General features: G+C 35.7%; 1 protein-coding gene across 5 annotated transcripts in view; it reads left to right on the forward strand.

Annotated features, from left to right (window-relative positions):
- WASF1 (WASP family member 1) overlaps positions 1-20,302 on the forward strand; it is a 60,123-nt gene that overhangs the window by 6,445 nt on the left and 33,376 nt on the right. The window contains exon 3 of one of the 5 annotated variants that reach the window (XM_032338815.1): positions 18,172-18,292. The exons of the other annotated variants lie outside the window; for them this stretch is intronic. The gene's annotated coding sequence lies outside the window, so the exon portion shown is untranslated. The remainder of the gene's footprint in view (positions 1-18,171; positions 18,293-20,302) is intronic. 5 annotated transcript variants of the gene reach the window in all.

The raw sequence follows: 20,302 nt of genomic DNA on the forward strand, positions 1-20,302 counted from the left end.
TGGTGGTATTTCTTGTCATGTGAACTAGGTAAATGGGCATCTGGAAGAAAGAACAAGAGCAGATACAGTCCTGGCTATCTATAGTCACCTGTCCATGGTCCTGAGATTGGGTTCCAAGAGACACCCAAGTGTAATACCACTACTACTGCTATATTTTTGTAATAAGTTGTCTTTTTTTTTTTTTTTAAATAAACTAGTTGGAATTGTATTTCTGGTACTTAGCAGCCAACCAGCCAAGTCCTATCATAGATTAATTTGTATTCAGAAAAATGATAAAAGTAAAATTGAACACAGATTTTAAAATCCCATTTTTTCTCTAACTGCCCCGTGCTGGTAAAGTACCACTTCTTAAACTACTGGTTCTAATGGAATTCTAAGGAGGTGGAGGTTGGGTGTGGTTAACACCTATTAGGTGATGTTGGCAGCAGTGCTTTATTTGGGGTATGTTTGACAATGCTAGAGCTTTCTGCCATTCTTTCCCCTTGAGTAACCGTTACTCAGGTCTATTCTAATTAAAGTAAATGTTTCTATACTGACTAACTCATTTGAAAAGGAAAAAGAAAAGCTTGCATGTCAGTAGATTAACTTATTTGATTTCTCTACCAAAAATATGAACTTTCTCATTTTTTCAGATTATGCTACAAAAGTAAGTCTTTGTTTTCCACTTTTTAATAAGACTCTATTGTCTCACATGTGTCATATTTTGGGGGGGGCTGTGATAAATTTTGTAACATACATGTGCTAGAAATGATGTTAGAAAATTGTGGAAAGGTTAAGGAAAAAAGGAACAGGAGAAGCATTTTATATTTTAGTTGAGGATGAAGACTAGTACTTATTTATTCTAAAAACCAAATTAAAGCTTTGTGTGATACATCATAATGTCCGGCTAGAAATTTATCAATTTTGTTGATATTTTAAAAAAGCATTTGGTTTCATTTGTTTTCTCTGTTGATTTCCTGTTTTTAATTTTGTTGATTTCTTTGCCTATGCTTGCTGTTTCTGTAGTTTGTTAAGATGGAACCCAAGATTATTGATTTTAGATCTTCTTTCCTACTGTACGCATTCAGGGCTATTAATTTCCCTCTAAGCACTACTTTTGATGGATTCCACACATTTTGATAAGTGGTATTTTTCATTTTCACTTATTTCAAAATATTTTTAAATCTCTCAAGTCTTCTTTGACCCATGTGTTATTTAGAAGTGTGGTGTTTAATCTCCAAATATTTTGGGATTTACTGGCTATCTTTCTGCTGATGCGTTCTATTTTAATTGTTTATAGTCTGAGATCATACATTATATGATATATGTATTCTTTTAAATTTTGGAAGGTGTGTTTTATGGCCCAGAATGTGGTTTGGGTGAGTGGTCTATATGAACTTGAGAAGAATGTGGTTTCTGCTGGTGTTGGGTGAAATACTGTATAAATGTCAATTAGATCCAGTTGATTGATGGTGTTGTTCAGTTCAACCCTATCCTTACTAATTTTCTGCCTGTTGGATCTGTCAGTTATTTATAGAGGGGTGTTGAAGTCTCTATAATCATGAATTCATCTATTTCTCCTTGCAGTTCTGTCAGATTTTGCCTCACATATTTTGGTTCTCTCTTGTTAGGTGTTTACACATTAAGGACTGTTATGTCCTCTGCTTCATGAATTTACCCGTTTAGATTATGTTATGCCCTTCTTTATCCCTGAAAAATCCTCCTGCTCAGAAGTCTGCTTTCTCTGAAATTAATATAGCTACTCCTGCTTTCTTTTGATTAGTCTTAGCATGTCTCTATCCATTTATTTTTCATCTATCTGTATCTTTATATTTAAAGTGGTGTCTTGTAGGCAACACATAGTTGGGTTTTTTCATCCACTCTGGAATTGTCTTTTAATTGGTGTATTTGAACCATTCATATCTAAAGTGGTTTTGATATAGTCAGATTAATATCAATCATTTTTGTAACTTTTCATTACAGTTTTTTTTTCTCTTTTTCAGCCTTCTCTGGTTTTATTTGTGCTTTTTATATGGTTCCTTGTTCTCTCCTCTCTTAGAGTACCAATTATACTTCTTTTTGGAATATTTTTAGTTATTGTCCTAGAGGTTGCCTGCCACTTCACAGGTATTGCAGATTTCTTATAATGGAGAATTCCCAATTTCTCTTTCCCATCTGTCGTAACAGTGCTGCCATTTATTTTGCTTATCCGTATGCTATAATCAACTGGAATTTTGTGACTACTATCACTTTGAACCAACAATTACCTGTTAGATTCAGGAATAAAATATTTTTTAAATCTGTCCTTCATTTATTCTTCTGTGTAGCTCTTTCTTTATACAGATTGGAGTTGCTAACCTATATCATTTTCCTTTTCTCTAGAGAACATTTTTCTTGCAAAGCAGGTCTATTGGTGACAAATTCATTTTTTATTTGGCTGAGAAAGTATTTCTTTTCATTTTTGAGATAATTTCTCAATGACAAATTCTAGGTTGGTGGTTTTTTATTGAAATATTTTACTCCACTCTTGTTTGCATGGTTATGGATGAGAAGTCCAACATAATTCCTATCATTGTTCCTCTATAGATAAAGCATTTTTTTTTTTCCTGATTTCTTTCAATGTTTTTCTCTTTGGTTTTCTTCAGTTTGAATGTTATATACTTAGGTATAGACATTTTGGTGTTTCTCTTTGCTTGATATTTTCTGAGCTTTGTGGATTTATAGTTTGGCTTCTGTCATTAGTTTTGGAAAATTCTCAGGCATTATTACCTCCACCAGTGCTTCTCAGCTTTTCTTCCCCACACTATAGGTATGTCAGTAAGGCAAAGGTGGGCAGGAATTGGGTAGTTTTCGTTTCTCCAAGTTGGATAAGGCTCTGATGAAGTCTTTTTTCTTTGCTATTGTGGAGAATTCTATGGACTTGTTTCGAAATGTTATTTTTTCCTTTCCCCCAGTGAAGCAGAAGGGGATTTTTCTTTGATTTTAACTAGAGAAACTTGTGGGGCATAAAACCTTGGAAAGTGTTATCAGCCCCCCCCCCCCAACTAGACCTCCAGGAGTTTTAAAGTTTCAAACTAGTCCACATTCAGCCTCCAGCAACTTCTTCAAGTTACCATTTAAATGTTCATTTCAGTTCCTGACTTCTGTACCTTCTGCTTCTGTTGGCTAATCTGTATTCTCTGTATCATTCTTTCTAGTTTCTTGGGTGAGTGTCCTCTGGTCTCAGTATCTCAAGATCTAGGAAAAGTCCATTATTTTTCAAGTTGTTCAACTTTTATTTTGCTGTGAGTGAAGAGTAATGACTTCCAAGTGTTTTACATGTCAGAGGGGAACCTGGAAGTAACCAAATAGGAAAAAAAATGTGTAATATTCCACTGTATGAATATACCAAAATTTATTTCATTTGTCCCCCCCGTTAGATGCTTAGGTTGCTTCCTTTCTTTTATATGGCAAGCCATGCTCTAGTAATTCTCCTTGGATAAACTGCAATTTTTAGTTTAATGGATATTAAATTCAGTTATCTATATCTCCTCCTGTAATTACCCAGAGATTAATCAGGAATTGGCGTACCTAAACCAGAAGACTGGGTTTAATTCTTAGTCCTTTCTCTTAGTCCTTTATCTTGGATCATTTTACTTCTGATCATTTGTAAAATTTGTAAAATGTGTATGATAACCACCACATGGAAGAGCTATTATAAGGATTAAAAATACCTTAGAAGGGACGCCTGGGTGGCTCAGTTGGTTAAGCAGCTGCCTTCGGCTCAGGTCATGATCCCAGCGTTCTGGGATGGAGTCCCACATCGGGCTCTTTGCTCAGCGGGGAGCCTGCTTCTCCCTCTGCCTCTGTCTGCCATTCTGTCTGCCTGTGCTCGCTCTCTCCTCTCTCTCTCTCTGATAAATAAATAAAATCTTAAAAAAAAATACCTTAGAAGGTGTTTGTGAACTATAAAGCACTATGTAAAAAGTTAGGTAACTTAGGTATATTGAATTGTGATATAAACTATGAGGCTCAATTATAATCAAGCACCTTGGTAATTAACTAGCTTGAGACCAGGCTGCCTAGGACAATGTTTTGAAAGAAGATATTATGATTTAATGATAATTCTGAGAAAGGAGGCATAGTTGGTTCTGAGGGAGATAGCTAAGTAACAAGTACGCCTTAAAAACTTGATGAAATGATATGTTGATAGGGAATATTGTTTCACTTATGATATGCTGGCGTACATTGTTATGTTTGATACTTTGAACTTCCTTTAAAAAAAAAAAGATTTATTTATTTGGGAGAGAGGAAGAGCATGAATGGGGCAGAGAGGCAGAGGGAGAGGGAGCAGCAGACTTCCCCTTGAGCACGGGAGCTCTATGCAGAGCTCCACAAGGACTTTACCTGGAGCTCAGTCCAGGACCCTGAGATCATGACCTGAGGCCAAGTCAGATGCTTAACTGACTGAGGCACCTAAGTGCCCTTGAACTTTCTTAATATTTCACTGTCAATGTTATATGCCTGCTTCTAGTAGCTTCCCCCTCTAAATTGTCACATCTGATCTACTGCATTCTAGGAAACCAAATGAAATTATACATCATAGGAGGGTCTTGTCCTCTCTGTTAATTAATATTATATTTATTGAGTAGCTGTTAGGTGCCAGATTCTGCTGAGTGCTAGGTATTCAGTGGAGAAAAAAAACAAAATCCTTGCTCAAATGGGGCTTGCATTCTAGTGAGTGAAGTAGGCAATAAACAAATACCAATATGGTATGATCAGTGGCAGTGAGTGCTATGAAGTAAAATACAGCAGGGCAAAGATACAGAAAGTAATAGGAGGAGCCACTACTTTAAATAGGGTTGTTAGGGAGAGAGAGGGGAGCAGATCTGAATGAAGTAAAATGAGATGTAATAGTTTTTAAAAGAAAAGTACAAAAATTAGTGCATAGACGGGGGCTTCCTCTGCCTGGAGTCCTTAGGTGTTTATTTAAGGTATACATTTTAAGTATTTCTACAGTTTTTGATTTTGTTACATAACACAGAAACTAAAAGTATGCATCACACCATCTAAAAATTTTTATGCTAACTTCTGGGATGAAAGGCAGGCTGAAAGATGAAGTTTAGATGACAAAATGTTGAAACTTTAGGAACTTTGAAAGGTTTAAAAGAACCACTGTAATACAATCATCTAAATTAGAGTTGCCTTAGAAAATGTAAGACATAGATTGATTCAAAATAACACTGTAACAAATGTGTGCTTTAAGCAGTGGCCTGGAGGAACAGAATGCCTTCCCGTTTGGCTCTCTTGCTTCTGACCTCATAGTGACATCAGTAATAACAGTAGTACCATTTTTTTTGAGCCCTTATTATATGCTAGGCACAGTGCTAGGCATATGTGATAATACAGGCTGACAACAACCCTGTGAAAAGGTGTAGTTCTAATTTTTATGAGGTACAGACTAAGCTTTAAGCTGCAGATTCTTTCAGCAGTAGCCAAAATTTAATTGCCCATTCTCGTAATGCTTATGCCTGACTCAAGCTTTCTCTAGATGTAGGGGAAAAATGGAATTATTTTGATTTACTTGTTAGGTTGTAAAAATGGAGGTATGTGTTGGAGATTGGTTCCAGAGTTTAAGCCATGCACAGCGTAAAAATCCTGTTCCAAATTAGTGTACCATCAAAGGAATTAAATGAAAATGACTATATCATATTCCTTTGAGCTTGCAGTTATTTTTGCCAATAATTCATACACAATCAAAGGATTAGCAAATTGATTAGTAAGGAATCTAGTACTTGGCTTTATCTTAGAGGTGATCTCATATTCTAAGTGATTTGGTGCTGTTAACCGGAAATAGAGAAGTCCAAAGGATGAGTACATTTTCTTTCTTTTTTGAAGAGTCATGGAAAATGACTTTGAATTTGGATGTGTTGAATTTGGATTAATGAGACATTTTGTGGTATTGTCTGGTAGACTGATAGCACAGGATTAAATATTTATAGGGATGTTATAAGTGATTTTGAGGTGATAATTCAAGATTTGAAAACAGATGGATTTATGAAGAAGAGAGTGTAGAAGGAATGGGGTGTAACAAAACTCCTGACTTAGTATTGACAAGGTAAGAATTAAAAGGAGAACCAGAAGAGAAATGCTGAAGGTGTGCTCAGAAGGTATATAATATGTTACATTCTGATACGGCGGTTTTTTGGGACCAGAAGGTAAGGTCTTGTGGTCTGGGGCCCTTTTCCTTTGACGAGGCATCTGAAATGCTAGTGAGGTGGGAGGGGAAGCAAAGCCAAAAAGTTGACGGTTTTGAAAATAGAGGATTGTGAAAGGATTACAAGGACCGTCTAAGGTTAAAAATTTATAATGAGGAATTGAAGAGGTAGGATAGACTGTTTAAATCAGAAAGGAACATTTCAGAAATGGAGGTTTTGGAGGTAGAACTGTGTAAGAATGTGTACACAGACACTTCATATAGTTTGTAGAAGGGAAGGTGCTGACTCCTCAATCCTCAGGTCTGGAATGGAGCCCTCAAGAGAAGGGTGGTATGCTTTGGAAAGCCTGGTTTTAGTCTCCATGCTTCTAACACTTGATTTGGAGTTGGCAAGCAGTACGTGCCATGTCATCTGAGGTGGAAATCTTGGAGGGAGGAAAGGAGTCATGGGCTACTAGTGAGTGCTCAATTACAAATGCATTCTACTTCTTGCTTGCTAAAGCAAATCTTTTTCATTGGAATAGAGGCAGCTAACCAACATTCATGTACCTTATATCTTAGTGCTAATATCATAAAAATCATATTTTCATTGTCAGTCTAGTCATGGAAGTAAATGAAATAAAGCATGTTTCTACGGATTTTTCTATAAAGGACTTAGTTTCATTCATTAGCATTAAAAAGAAAATGTAAATTTCCTTTTTGTAATGTTATACTAAATACAGAAGGATGACATTAATGACCTGCCATCCGTTGAGCATGAATTTTAATATATATTCCTTGTAGTGGGGATGGATTTATGATTCTCCAACTAATTTTAAATTCATTAAATTCACTCATTTAAAGTCTTACTGTTATGTGAGAGGTCATGTTAGGAGCAGAAACTGCTGGTTAAAACAGTATTTACTGTAATATCCTTGTGGAGTCTTTTGTAGGGTAAAATGAGATGATTGTTGTAAAAGGGCTTTTGAAACAAGTCTATATTAATATAGGATGTTACTGTTAACGTTATAGGCCCACAGGACTAGGACTGTAGATAAGGCCATGATTGACGTTTTTAATGAAATATTTAGTGTAATATTTAAGTGTTTCTAATTTAATAAATGACTAGACTACTAAATTATTTGTTTTGGTACTCATTAATTTAACTTTATTTTTAATTTTAAAGTAACTCCCTATCAGTTATAAGTAAAACTAAAGAAAGATGGTGATGACATATTGAAAATTAAGTCACTTACTCTACTTAAGATTTTTGTTTCTATTTGAATCTGTTTTTATAGATAGCTGCATCTGCAAATAATGGTAGCTATATCTATAGTTTATTTGGGGATGACAGTAAATTGTACAAATTCTTCAAGTTAAATATAGATATATCTCACTTTAAGAAAATTTAATATGAAATCACTAATGAAGTGAGTGTAAATAAAAATAAGAAAATAGGTCTAGGGACTAAGTCCTGCCTGCCTGAAGTACTTAGTATGTGTATTAGTAAGTAAGATTTAGACGTACAGAAGATGAGAAGGTGGTAGGAAGCAAGCCAGGAGTTGAGGTTTCTAGAAAGCCCAATTTAAAAAGCATTTTCAAGGAGTGAACACCTGTGTCAGATGTAGTTAATAGGTTGAGTGAGAAGAGGCCTGAGAATTAGAGCAGATCACTGATCATGGTGAGTGGTTTGGTACGCTGCTGGAAATGAAAGCCTGCATGGGATAGATTTAAGTAAGAATTGGTGGAGAGAATCCGAGAACTCAAGGAATATTGCCATAAAGGAGCACAGAGAAATGGGAGAGGGGTTAAAGTTGCTAGAGGGAGAAGTGAGACCAAGAGAGGTCTGTTTTTGTTTTTGATCTTTTTTACAAAACAGTGAAATTATAGCATGTCTCTATGTTGATGGCAGTGATCCAGTAGAGGGAAAAACAGTGATGCAGAAGAAGGAGAGGCTAATTAATCCCTACTGCTTAAGTAAGATTTGGGAACTGGTCTGGAACTTTGTCACCATATGAAATGGTTTCTGTGGAAAAATATTTGACTTTGACATAGACAAATTGTAAATTTCTAGTAATCCAACTCATCTTCTGTTTTATAGTTGTGTGGATTATTTTAAGTGATGGGGTGGGAAAAGTTGTACGCTTACCAGTTTTCCATGGTGATTACTGTATTTACTTTCATATGTGGACAGAGGATAGCAAAGCTCACTGATCTACCTGAGCCTGTCCGATTTTGTTAGTCCTTAAGATTTTTTAGTCCTTAAGATTTTTTGCTTGCATATTTCCAGAAAAATTTTTATGAAAAACCATATCCTCTTGTACATTGAAGTTGATCTCCAATATTACTATTTTAAGTTTACATCATCTATTTTTTTGTTTATAGGTAGAAAATAAGCATTGTATAGCGTGATATGAGTATTGACTATATTGGAATAAGTAGTTAATAAATGCTATTTGATTAAATGGATTTTTGATAGCTTTATTTAAATATTATTGACATATAATTACACAATTGGATAAGTTTTGACTTACAGATACTTTATTGAAACTATCATAAGATAATGAATCCTCCCAGATTTCCTAGTCTTCCTTTATATTTTCTGCATCCCTACACCTCTCCCTACACCTTCCACCAACTTCACCAACCCCACCAAACCTAACCCTCACCCTTGGCAACCGCTAATCTACTTTTTGTCATTATAGGTTAGCTTGCATTTTTCTTGAACTTTACATGAATGGAATAATGTAGTGTATAGTCTTTTCTTTGGCTCCTCTTGCTCAACATAATGATTTTTAAATTCACACAAGTTGTTTCATCCATAATTAGTTCTTTTTTTTTTTAAGATTTTATTTATTTGACAGAGAGATCACAAGTAGTCAGAGAGGCAGGCAGAGAGAGGGGGGTAGCAGGCTCCCTGCTGAGCAGAGAGCCCAATGTGGGGCTTGATCCCAGGACCCTGAGACCATGACCTGGGCTGAAGGCAGAGGCTTAATCTGAGTCACCCAGGTGCCTCCATAATTAGTTCATTTTATTATTGAATGCTCTTTTATTGTATAAACACTATTTCAGTGGATAAGAGTTTGCTATTCATTCATCTGTTGATGGACATTTGGGTTGTTTTCAGGTTTTGGCTACAAATACAGCTGCTATGACCATTCATGTAGAAGTCATTATTTGGACATGTGCTTTCATTTCTCCTGAGTAAATACATAGAAGTGGAATGGCTAGGTCATATAGTTGGCATTTCTTTATTTTATAAGAAAGTCCCAGAGTGTTTTTCCAAGTGATTGTGCCGTTTTATATTTATGTATTTATTTTTTTAGATTTTAGATTTGAAAGAGAGAGAGAGAGAGAGCAAGCACAAGTCAGGGAGAGGGCAGGAGCAGAGGCAGAGGGAGAAGCAGACACCCTGCTGAGTGCAGAGCCCCGTGCAGGCTGATCCCAGGACCCTGAGATCATGATCTGAACCAAAGTCAGAGGCTTAATCAGCCAAACCACCCACGTCCCCAACTGTGCCATTTTTCTACAAGCAACTTACGAGTTCAGTTGCTCTACATCCTTACCATTCTGCTTTTAGCTATCTTAATAGGTCTGTAGTAGTATCTCATTGTGGCTTAAATTTGCATTTCCCTAATGACTAATGATCTTGATCCATTTTTCATGTGTCATCTGTATGTTTTCTTTTATAAATTATGTGTTCAAATCTTTGGTTATTTATTTATTGGGTTGTTTTCTAATTGAATTTGCAGAGTTTTTTATTCTGAATGCATGTACTTCATCAGATCAGTGATTTGCATATTTTTTCTCTTAATCTGTGCATTGTTTTTCCATTCTCTTAACAGTATCTTTCAAAGAGCAGAAGTTCTTAATTTTGATGGATTCTAGTTTACTAGTGATTCATTTTATAGATTGTACTTTTGGTGTTATATGTAGGAAATCTTTACCTAACCTAAGGTCACAAAGATTTGGGTTTTTTTCTAAGAAGTTTTATCATTCTATATTCTACATTCTGCAACCCATTTGTACATGGTGTGAGGTAAAGATAAAAGGTTTTTTTGGGCGCCTGGGTGGCTCAATGGGTTAAGCCGCTGCCTTCGGCTCAGGTCATGATCTCAGGGTCCTGGGATCGAGTCCCGCATCGGGCTCTCTGCTCAGCGGGGAGCCTGCTTCCTTCTCTCACTCTATCTGTCTGCCTCTCTGCCTACTTGTGATCTCTGTCTGTCAAATAAATAAAATCTTTAAAAAAAAAAATCTTGAAAAAAAAAGATAAAAGGTTTTTTTGATGTGAAAAATTAATTGAATACACACACACACACACACATACATACATACATATGGTGCTATTTTTATAATAAGTATGAAGTCCAGTAGTATAAATTCTTTGCTAGTATTTTCTTTTTTCAATGGGCTGTGTAAGTTAATTATTTCTTCTTGAGTGAGTTTTAGTAGTTGTTTCAAGGAATTTGTTCATTTCACTGAAGATGTTGAATTTATTAGGATAGGTTGTTTATAACATTCCCTAACTATTCTTTTTTAAAAAATATTTATTTAGGGACGCCTGGGTGGCTCAGTTGGTTAAGCAGCTGCCTTCGGCTCAGGTCATGATCCCAGCATCCTGGGATCGAGTCCCACATCGGGCTCCTTGCTCAGCGGGGAGCCTGCTTCTCCCTCTGCCTCTGCCTGCCATTCTGTCTGCCTGTGCTCGCTCTCTCCCCTTCTCTCTCTCTGATAAATAAATAAAATCTTTAAAAAAAAATATTTATTTAAGTAATCTCAATTTACACTTGAGTGGTTGGGGCTTGAGCTCATGACCCTGATGAGATAAAGAGTTGAATGTTCTTGGGACTGAGCCGGTCAGACGCCCCTCCCTAACTATTTAATATCTATAGAATCTCTAGTTATATATGATATAGTTATCACACTGTTCATTCCGGGTATTGGCAATTTGTATCTTTTTTTTTTCTTCCTTGATCAGTCTGGCTAATTGTCAGTTTTACTGATGTTCTCAAAGAACCAGCTTGTGGTTTCATTTTTTTTTTCTTCCATTGTTTTTCTGTTTCTGTTCCATTGATTTCTGCTCTCATCTTTGTTATTTCCTCTCTTTTGTTTATTTTGAGGTTAATTTGCTCTATTTTTTCTGTTTCTTGAGATGAATGTAGTTGAGGCCATTCATTTGAGACTTCTTTGCTAATACAGACACTTTAGTGCTAAATTCCCCCTCTGTGCACTATTTTAGCTCCTTCCTTCAAATTTTAATATGTGGTTTCCATTTTCAGTTAGTTCAAAATAACTTTTTTTCATTTCATTTCTTCTTTGATTTGGGATTATGTAGAAATATGTTTTCTAGTTTCCAAATATTTTTGTATTTTCCAGGTATCTTTCTGTTACTGATTTCTAATCAGACTGGTCAGAAAACACATTTTGTAGGACTTGAATCCTTAAAAATTATTCTTACATGTTTTACATTACAGAATATGGTCTCTCTTGGTAAATGTTACTTGTACTCTTGAAGGAACATGTATCTTCTGTTTTGAAATGGGACATTCTATAAAATTCAAGTAGGTTGGGGTACCTGGATGGCTCAGTTGGTTAAGCATCTGTTTTCCACTCAGGTCATGATCCTGGGGTCCTGGGATGGAGCCCCCCTCAGTCTCGTTTTATTTCTGCCCGTCCCACCTGCTTGTTCTCTTTCTCTCACACGCTCTCTCTCTAAAATAAATACTATAAAAAATTCAATTAGGTCTTGTTGGTTAATGGTGTTCTTCAACCTCTATATTCTTATTTTCTGTCTACTTGTTTTATCAGTTATTGAAAGAGATGTTGAAATTTCTGACTACAGCTGTGCACTTTATTTCTCCTTGAAGTTCTATTTTTGCTGTACTTTAAGGCTATTTTTATTAATTTTTAAAGATTTTATTTATTTGAGAGAGAGAGAGAGAGCAGGGGGAGGAGCAGGAGAGAGACAGGCAGACTCCACACCAAGTGCAGAAATGAATGTGGGGCCCAGTCCCATCCCGGGACCATGAGGGATGCCAAAACCAAGTTGGATGCGCAACCGACTGAGCCACCAGGTGCCTCCAAAGTTGCATAAACATTGTAGATTTGTGTGTCTTTTGATGAATTGACTTTTATTATTACAAATGATCCTCTCTATTTCTAGTAATATTATTTGACTTTTTGTCTGATGTTAATATAGTTGCTCCAGCTTTTTATTCATTAGCATTAGCATGAAATGTCATCTTCCATTCTTTGACTTTTAACCTATCTGTACCTTCATATTTAAAGCAGATTTCTTGTAGACAGTATATGGATGGGCCTTACTTACTCTTTTAATCCAGTCTCACAGTCTCTACCTTTTTATTGGCATGTTCAGATAATCTATGGGTAATGTGATTATTGATATAAAGGAGTTTAAATCTATCATTTTGTTATTTGTTTTCTTGCTCTCTTGACTCTTCAACAATCCTATATATCTCCTTGTTTGTCTTTTCTTAGATTGAATGGTTTTGGTTTTTTTTTTTTTTTTTTTTTTACTGCTTCCTTAATGATTCCATTTTGTCTCCTTTGTTGGCTTAATAGTTTTAAACTCCTGTGATATTTTAGTCTTTGTTTTATAGTTTATAGTAAACATTTCTAACTTATTGTTTATTGTCAGGTGGAATGGTGAGTTTTTCACAAATTAATTTATCCAGTTTTCAGATTAATGTTATGTCATTTTGCATTCATATTCCTTTAAATTTTGAAGTCATATCTACCTGATTCAAATCCTAGCCATGCTACTTACTCATTGTAGGATCACTTATACTTTCTGTGTCTTAATCTTCTCATCTATAAAGTGTTAAATTCTTTCATACTCTTTTGTGAGATAGAAAGCAGGCGCCTGGGTGGCTCAGTGGGTTGAGCCGCTGCCTTCGGCTCGGGTCATGATCTCAGGGTCCTGGGATCGAGTCCCACGTCGGGCTCTCTGCTCGGTGGGGAGCCTGCTTCCTCCTCTCTCTCTCTGCCTGCCTCTCTGCCTACTTGTGATCTCTCTCTGTCAAATAAATAAATAAAATCTTTAAAAAAAAAAAAAAAAAAAAAAGTACCTGACATGCAGCTCTAGAATTGGTAGCTACTTTTACTAAAAATCATGTTGATGAAACTGTCTTGGGAATTTTAGTTATCTTGCTTCTCAACCACCCTACTTACCCCATACTTAGGACTTCTTTAGATGAGTCACTGGTCTGCTACTCTTCTCCTTTCTCCATTTTGAATCAATCCTGCCAAATTAATCTTTCTCCAGGGTAATACCAATCATATCATGTCATTTCTCTGTTCAAAATATTTCTAGCTAACTACTCACTCTCTCCAGGATTAAGGACAAACTCTTCATCCTGACAAGCAACATAACCTATTGTATCTGTACTTCAACTTTCCTTAACTACTCTTTTAATTTAACTTGATATAGTTTAGTCAAACTGCAATTCTCTTTCTTCCTTCAGTGTGTACTGTATGGGTGATTCTTGAACAACATGGGTTTGAACTACATAGGTTCACTTACATATGTATTTTTTTTACAGTATACTGTAAATATTTTTTCTCTTTCTAATGATTTAAAAAATTTTTTTCTCTAGCTTACACTAAGAATACAGTATATGATACATAATAACATACAATGTATGTGTTAATTGACTATATTTTGGTAAGGCATCTGGTCAACAATATAATATTAGTGGTTAAGTTTGGGGTAGTTAAACATTACAGGTGGATTTTCGACAGTACACGGGCTTAGCACCTCTAACCTCTGCATTTTTCAAGGGTAGTTTTCTCTGAATTTTCTGTTTTGGGGAGCAATTATGTCTGAAAATTACCTTTTGTAAGGTTTTCCTGTGTTCATTTGTCACAGTCCTTTGCATCTTTGAAGGCTCTCATCAAATGCTATTTCATGAAGCTTTTAATGGTTGTGGTCTCTCCATTCATTATGTTTTTACAATTATCCTGTGCTTTTCTTATATCACTGCCCTTACACTCCCTTGTACAGGCCCCAAATTCCTTATCTGTATTTCTGAAGTCCGAAAGACTCTGAAGGCTGGGAGTTTTTTGTTTTTTTTTTTTTTTAACTTACTTGGTGGCTGTGGTGTACAGGGTAACGTACCCTCAAAGATGTCTGCATCCTAATCCCTGGAGCCTGTGACTGTGCTGCCTTACTTGACAAAAGGGACTTTGCAGAGGTGATTTAATTAAGAATCTTAGAATGGGGAGATTAGCCTGGATTATTGAGACAGGCTCAATATAATCAGGGAAAGAAAGAAGCAAGAGAGTCAGAGAATGAGATGTGATAGCAGAAGTCGAGGTCAGTGTGATGAGATTAACCTCTCTGAAGATGAAAGAAGGCCAGGAGCCACCGAGCCCTGACAGCCTGTAGAGACTGGAAGGGGTAAAGAACAGATTCTCTCATAGATTTTCTAGAAAGGACCCAGCCCTGCAGACATCTTGGCTTTAGCTCAGGGAGATGTCTGACTTCCAAAACTGTAAGATAGTAAATTTGTATTGTCGAAGCCACTAAGTTTGTGGTAATTTGTTACAGCAGCAGTTAGAAACATACAGTGATAAAACCTTACCTGAACTGATGTGAGGCTATTTGTAGTCTTCATTTATACCAGTTAATATAAATGTTCATACATTTTATTATATAAACAATAAAGTTAGAAGTATATATATTGTATTACCTTTCTAAAATTTGAGAAATTCTAAATTCTAAAACACATTAGTCCCCAAGGGTTTCAGAAAAAGAATTCGTGGATCTAGAGTCATTTACACTAAATGACATCTTTTTCAACTACAAGATTATAAACTATGTGAGGGCAGAAATTGAGACTTATTGCTCATCTCTGTCTCTCAGTTTAATGATTTACAGGTAAAGTTTGAAAAAATTATTGAATTGACCATAATTCTATATATACTAAAAATGTGGGAAACCTGGGAACTGTGCAGATCATCTCAGATCCTAGTAAGGGAGATAAGACCTATGTTGGCCCATGATGAGGAACCATAATGTAAGTGACATACAAATAGTAAAGGACTGAAATAGTCTGTGGAAGTCCGACCAAAGAGGGGACATTTAGCCCTAACAGTGACTATCATTTGTATAGCACCTACAGTACTAAGCTCCTAATGTGTATTATTATTATTATCTTAATTGAAGTAGAGTTGACACACCATGTTACATTAGTTTCAGGTGAGCAACAGCAATTCAGCAACTCTGTACGTTATGCTTACCACAAGTGTAGCTACCATCTGTTACCATCCAATGTTATTACAATATGACCTACATTGTATAACATTGACTATATTCCCTAATTTTATGATTTATTCACTTATAACTGGAAGCCTGTAAATCCCACAAAAATCTTGTAAAACAGATGCTCAGAGTTGTTAAATAGCTCTCAGTCTTAAAGGTGAGTAGATTAACATTGGGCTCGTTCATTGAGGAGGGAATTGCATGAACAAAAATCTGTAAATGAATAGGCACAGAATATATAGAATTAGATTCTCTTTCAGAGTGTGTCTACTTAATACTGTAGTAAGTCTGAACTATGGTTATTTGTTGAGTAAGATGTTAACTGTTCTCTACTAATAAATGATTTTTATTTTTATGTATGTGAATATTTCCCAAATTTCCTTCAAGAAACATATTGATTATATTAAAAGCAGAAGTAAATGTTCTTTCACAAAATTAAAAGATAGGTTTGTTTCTGAATATATTTGGAGCACTTTGTTTGATGCTAACTACTATTTGATAAAAATTTTTTTAAATTAGTGACCTACTTAAATTTAGCTCATTATACTGATTTACATGCCATACAGACATGTTATTCCCCTTTAAAATAACTGACCTTAGAAATTCTTTCTTCTCAACAGCCTGAAAACAACCATTATTTAAAAGTCTGTTTCAACACAGTTACTGCTTTTTTACTAGAAACAGTGTGATCCTGTCTTGGGAATTGCACTAAGCTGTGTTTGGGAATTACTATATAAATTTCATTTCTGTATGTTTCAACAACCTGGTATTTAACCTGGTAAATGCTCTTATAGTGAAATAGGAAAAGTGGAAAGCCTATTGTGAAGTCACAAAGTCACACTAGCAGTGATATGATTATCCCTGTGTTTCTAAGTAGCAAGATGCTTATCCTAGATACTCCAGGCACATTGGAACTAGGTTTTATTTGTCAATTAATAATTTAGGTGTTGGTAACAGGTATACATTTTTAGGTAACAAATTTTATTTTCAGGTTGGGTGTTGACCCTGGAGACTTTCTCATTTTAATTCCCTGTGGTGAATTTAGTTTTGTCCCTTCTTTCACTATCTGCTCTTGGAGAATAAACCAATATGGTACCATACAGAAAGTAAACATTGTTTATTTTTAAAATACTTATTGAATACTTACTTTGTAACAAGCATTATGCTAAGTATTGGGACAGTAATGAATGAAACATAGTTTCTACTCTAAAGGAGGACTTTATAGCCTAGTAGGAAAGATATAACATTAAACAAGTAAACACACATTTATAAATTGAAGACATGCTATGAAGGAAATAAATAGGACACTATCATAGGATAACAAGGGGATCTATTTAAGAGGAATTAGGAAAGGCTTTCTGAGCCTTGAGATGAAAAGGAGCCAGCAATGCTAAGGGGAAACTGTGCATACAAAGGTCCTACAGTGGCAAAGAGTGGTGTGCCAGGAGACAGTGTTTTATAACGACCACTAGGATCTTGTAATCAATTTCCAGACAAATAGGGATACAGTGTGTGTGGGGGGACATTGAACCTGATTTTTAATTTTGATTCAGCTGTGTATAAGTAAGTATTTTGGGCTAGTTACTAGCTTCCTAAACTTCAATTTCCCTTCATGTAAAGTAGGAATAGCCTCTCTCTCCCCTAAGGACTTTGTAATGACTTAATATGATGGTTAAATACATAAAAACCTGTACATCTACATGTATATAGCATTTAGCAAAGTACCTGACACAAAGTAAGAGTTTCATTTCTCTAAAAGACCTTAGCATAATACTCAGTATGTAGGTCTGTGGTAGATCCCAAAAATGACCAAATGAGCAGCTTGGCTTGGTGTATCACCTATTTTTCTCATGAATGTTTCTTTTTTTCCAACTATACCCCATATATCTAATTTTGCATTACTGTATCCCTATTCCTTTTCCTTTGATAAAACCTTGGCCTATGCATTTGTCTTTTGTACCTTGCTCCCTTTATTTCTTTATTTCTAGAATTCATGCCCCTTGTGAGGAACCTAAAAGATGAAATAGAGGGGTGCTAAGTCTTCTAGAATACTGTACTCAAACTTTACCATGCATCCTGATTACCTGGGGATCTTGTTAAAAAGCAGATTCTGATCAGAAGCTCCACGGTGGGACTAAAATTCTGTAGTTCTTACACGTTCCTGGGTGATGTTAATGTTACTGCTGCTAGTTTTAGGACCATACTTTGAATGAGCAATGCTATAGAAGGTCTAAGTCAGAAGGAAGTTGTTTAAAAAAAAAAAAATTGCCTTAAAGGAGACTTAAATGATAATTTTTTTAAAAAAGACTTTATTTATTTATTTATTTATTTGACAGACAGAGATCACAAGTAGGCAGAGAGGCAGGCAGAGAGAGAGGAGGAAGCAAGCTCCCTGCTGAGCAGAGAACCTGATGTGGGCCTCCCTCCCAGGACCCCGGGATCATGACTTGAGCCATAGGCAGAGCCACCCAGGCACCCCATTAAATGATAATTTTTTAAAAATAAAAGCTCCCTTTCTTTTTCCATCATGTGAAGACACAGTAAGAATACAACCATCTAAAAAAAAAAAAAAAAGAATACAACCATCTATAGATTAGGAAGGGGGGCTCTGATCAGACATCTTAGTCTTGGACAGCCGTGATCTGCATTGATATTAGACTTCTGAGTCTCCAGAACTCTGAGAAATAAATTTCTGTTGTTTATAAGCCGACCAGTATGTGTTATTTTTTTACAGAAGCTCAAATGGACTAAGTAGTTTGAGTAAGAAGAGATGGAGAGGAAACAGACATCTAAATAAAATATCTTCTTGGTTCCTAATGTGGCTAGAACCCTCTTATGACTTTTTGAAAATGGTGGTAAAGTATACGTAACAAAATGTATCATTTTAACCATTTTGAAAGTGTACAGTTGCATGGCATTACATACATTCACATTTTTTTATAACTTAAATTTTATTTTTTTAGAGCAGTTTTGGGATTACAGCAAAATTGAGCACAAAGTACAGAGACTTCCCACATTCGCCTTCAGGTCACATGTGTACCTCCTCCCCGGCTATCTAACTTTTTTACATCCTGCACCACAGTGGCACATTTGTTACAGTCAGTGAACCTACACTGACATATCGCTATGACTTGGAGTCCATAATTTACTTCAAGGTTCACTCTTGGTGTTATATATTCTGTAGATTTGACAAATGTATGATAACTTGTATCCACCATTTTAGTATGATACAGAATGCTCTAAAAATCCTCTGTGTTCTGCCTGTTCACCTCTGCTTTTCTCCCTAACCCTGATTTTTTTTTTTTCTTTTTACTCTCTCCATAGATTTTCCTTCGGCCTTTTCAGATTGGCTTCTTTCTCTTAGTAATACACATTTAGGTTTCCTCCATATCTTTTCATGCCTTGTTAGCTCATTTCTTTTTAGCATTAATATTCTATTTGGATATACCATGTCTGTTTATCCACTCACCTGTTGAAGGACAGTTTGGTTCCTTCCAAGTTTTGCAATTACGAATAAAGCTGCTATAAACATCTATGTGCAGGTTTTTATGTGGACTTAAGGTTTCAACTCATTGGATGTGATTGCTAGGTTATATGGTCAGGGTTTGTTTAGTTTTGTAAGAAACTGCCAAACTGTCACCCAGAATGGCTATATCAGTGTGTATCCTCTCCAACAAAGAGATTTCCTGTTCTTCCACATTCTTATCAGCATTTGGATTTTGTCATTGTTTCAGGCTTGGGCTGTTCTAATAGGTATGTAGTAGTATCTCATTTTAATTTGCACTTCTCTGTTGACTTACGATGTTTTGCATCTTTGCATATGTTGATTTGCTATCTGTGCATCTTTTTTTGGAACTGTTTAGGACTTTTGCCCAGTTTTAACTAGGTTGCTTTCTTACTGTTGAGTTTTAAAAGTTATCTGTATAGTTTGGGTAACAGTCCTTTTTCAGTGTTTTGTGAATATCTTCTCCCAGTCTATGGCTTGACTTCTCATTTTCTTGGCAGTGGCTTTCACAGAGCAGAAGTTTTTTAATTTTGTAAAGTCCAGTTTATTATTTTTTATGGATCTGGGGTTATATCTAAAAAGTTATTGCCAAACTCACGGGTATCTAGATTTTCTTCTGTGTTATCTTCTAGGAGTCTTATGGTTTTACATTTTACATATAGGTCTGCAATCCATTTGGAGTTAATTTTTGTGAAAGGTATAAAGTCTATGTCTAGGGGTGCCCCGGTGGCTCAGTTGGTCAAGCGTTTGCCTTTGGCTCGGGTCATAATCTCAGGGTCCTGGGATCAAGCATCATGTTAGGCTCCCTGCTCAAGGCAGAGCCTGCTTCTCCCTCTCCTCCTGGCTTGTGCTCTCTTGCTGTCTCTCTCTCAAATAAATAAATAAAATCTTTTTTTTAAAAAAGGTTGTGTTTACTTTTTTTTTTTTTTAATGCGTGAGGATGTTCAATTGTCCCAGCATCATTTAGTGAAAAGACTATCATTGCTCTATTGTATTGCTTCTACTCCTTTGTCAAGATCATATATTTATGTGAATCTATTTCTGGGTTCTTTGTTTGTTCCACTGATCTGTTTGTCTGTTCTGACATCAGTACCACACTGTCTTGATTACTGTAGCCTTATAGTAAATTTTGAAGTCAGATATATCAGTTCTCTAACTTTGTTCTTCGATATTGCGTTGGTTTTTCTGGTTCTCTTGCTTTTCTGTGTAAACTTTATAATCAATAGCCATTGATTATATTAATAGCTACATAAAGTAATGTGCTTTATATTTATAGTCAGTAGTCATTAAATGATGTGCTAAGTTTTTATTAGGATTTGCATTGACCCTAAAGATCAAGCTAGCAAGAAGTGATGTTTGA

This window comes from Mustela erminea, chromosome 4 (assembly GCF_009829155.1).
Source record: "Mustela erminea isolate mMusErm1 chromosome 4, mMusErm1.Pri, whole genome shotgun sequence".
Classification (NCBI taxonomy): Eukaryota; Metazoa; Chordata; class Mammalia; order Carnivora; family Mustelidae; genus Mustela; species Mustela erminea.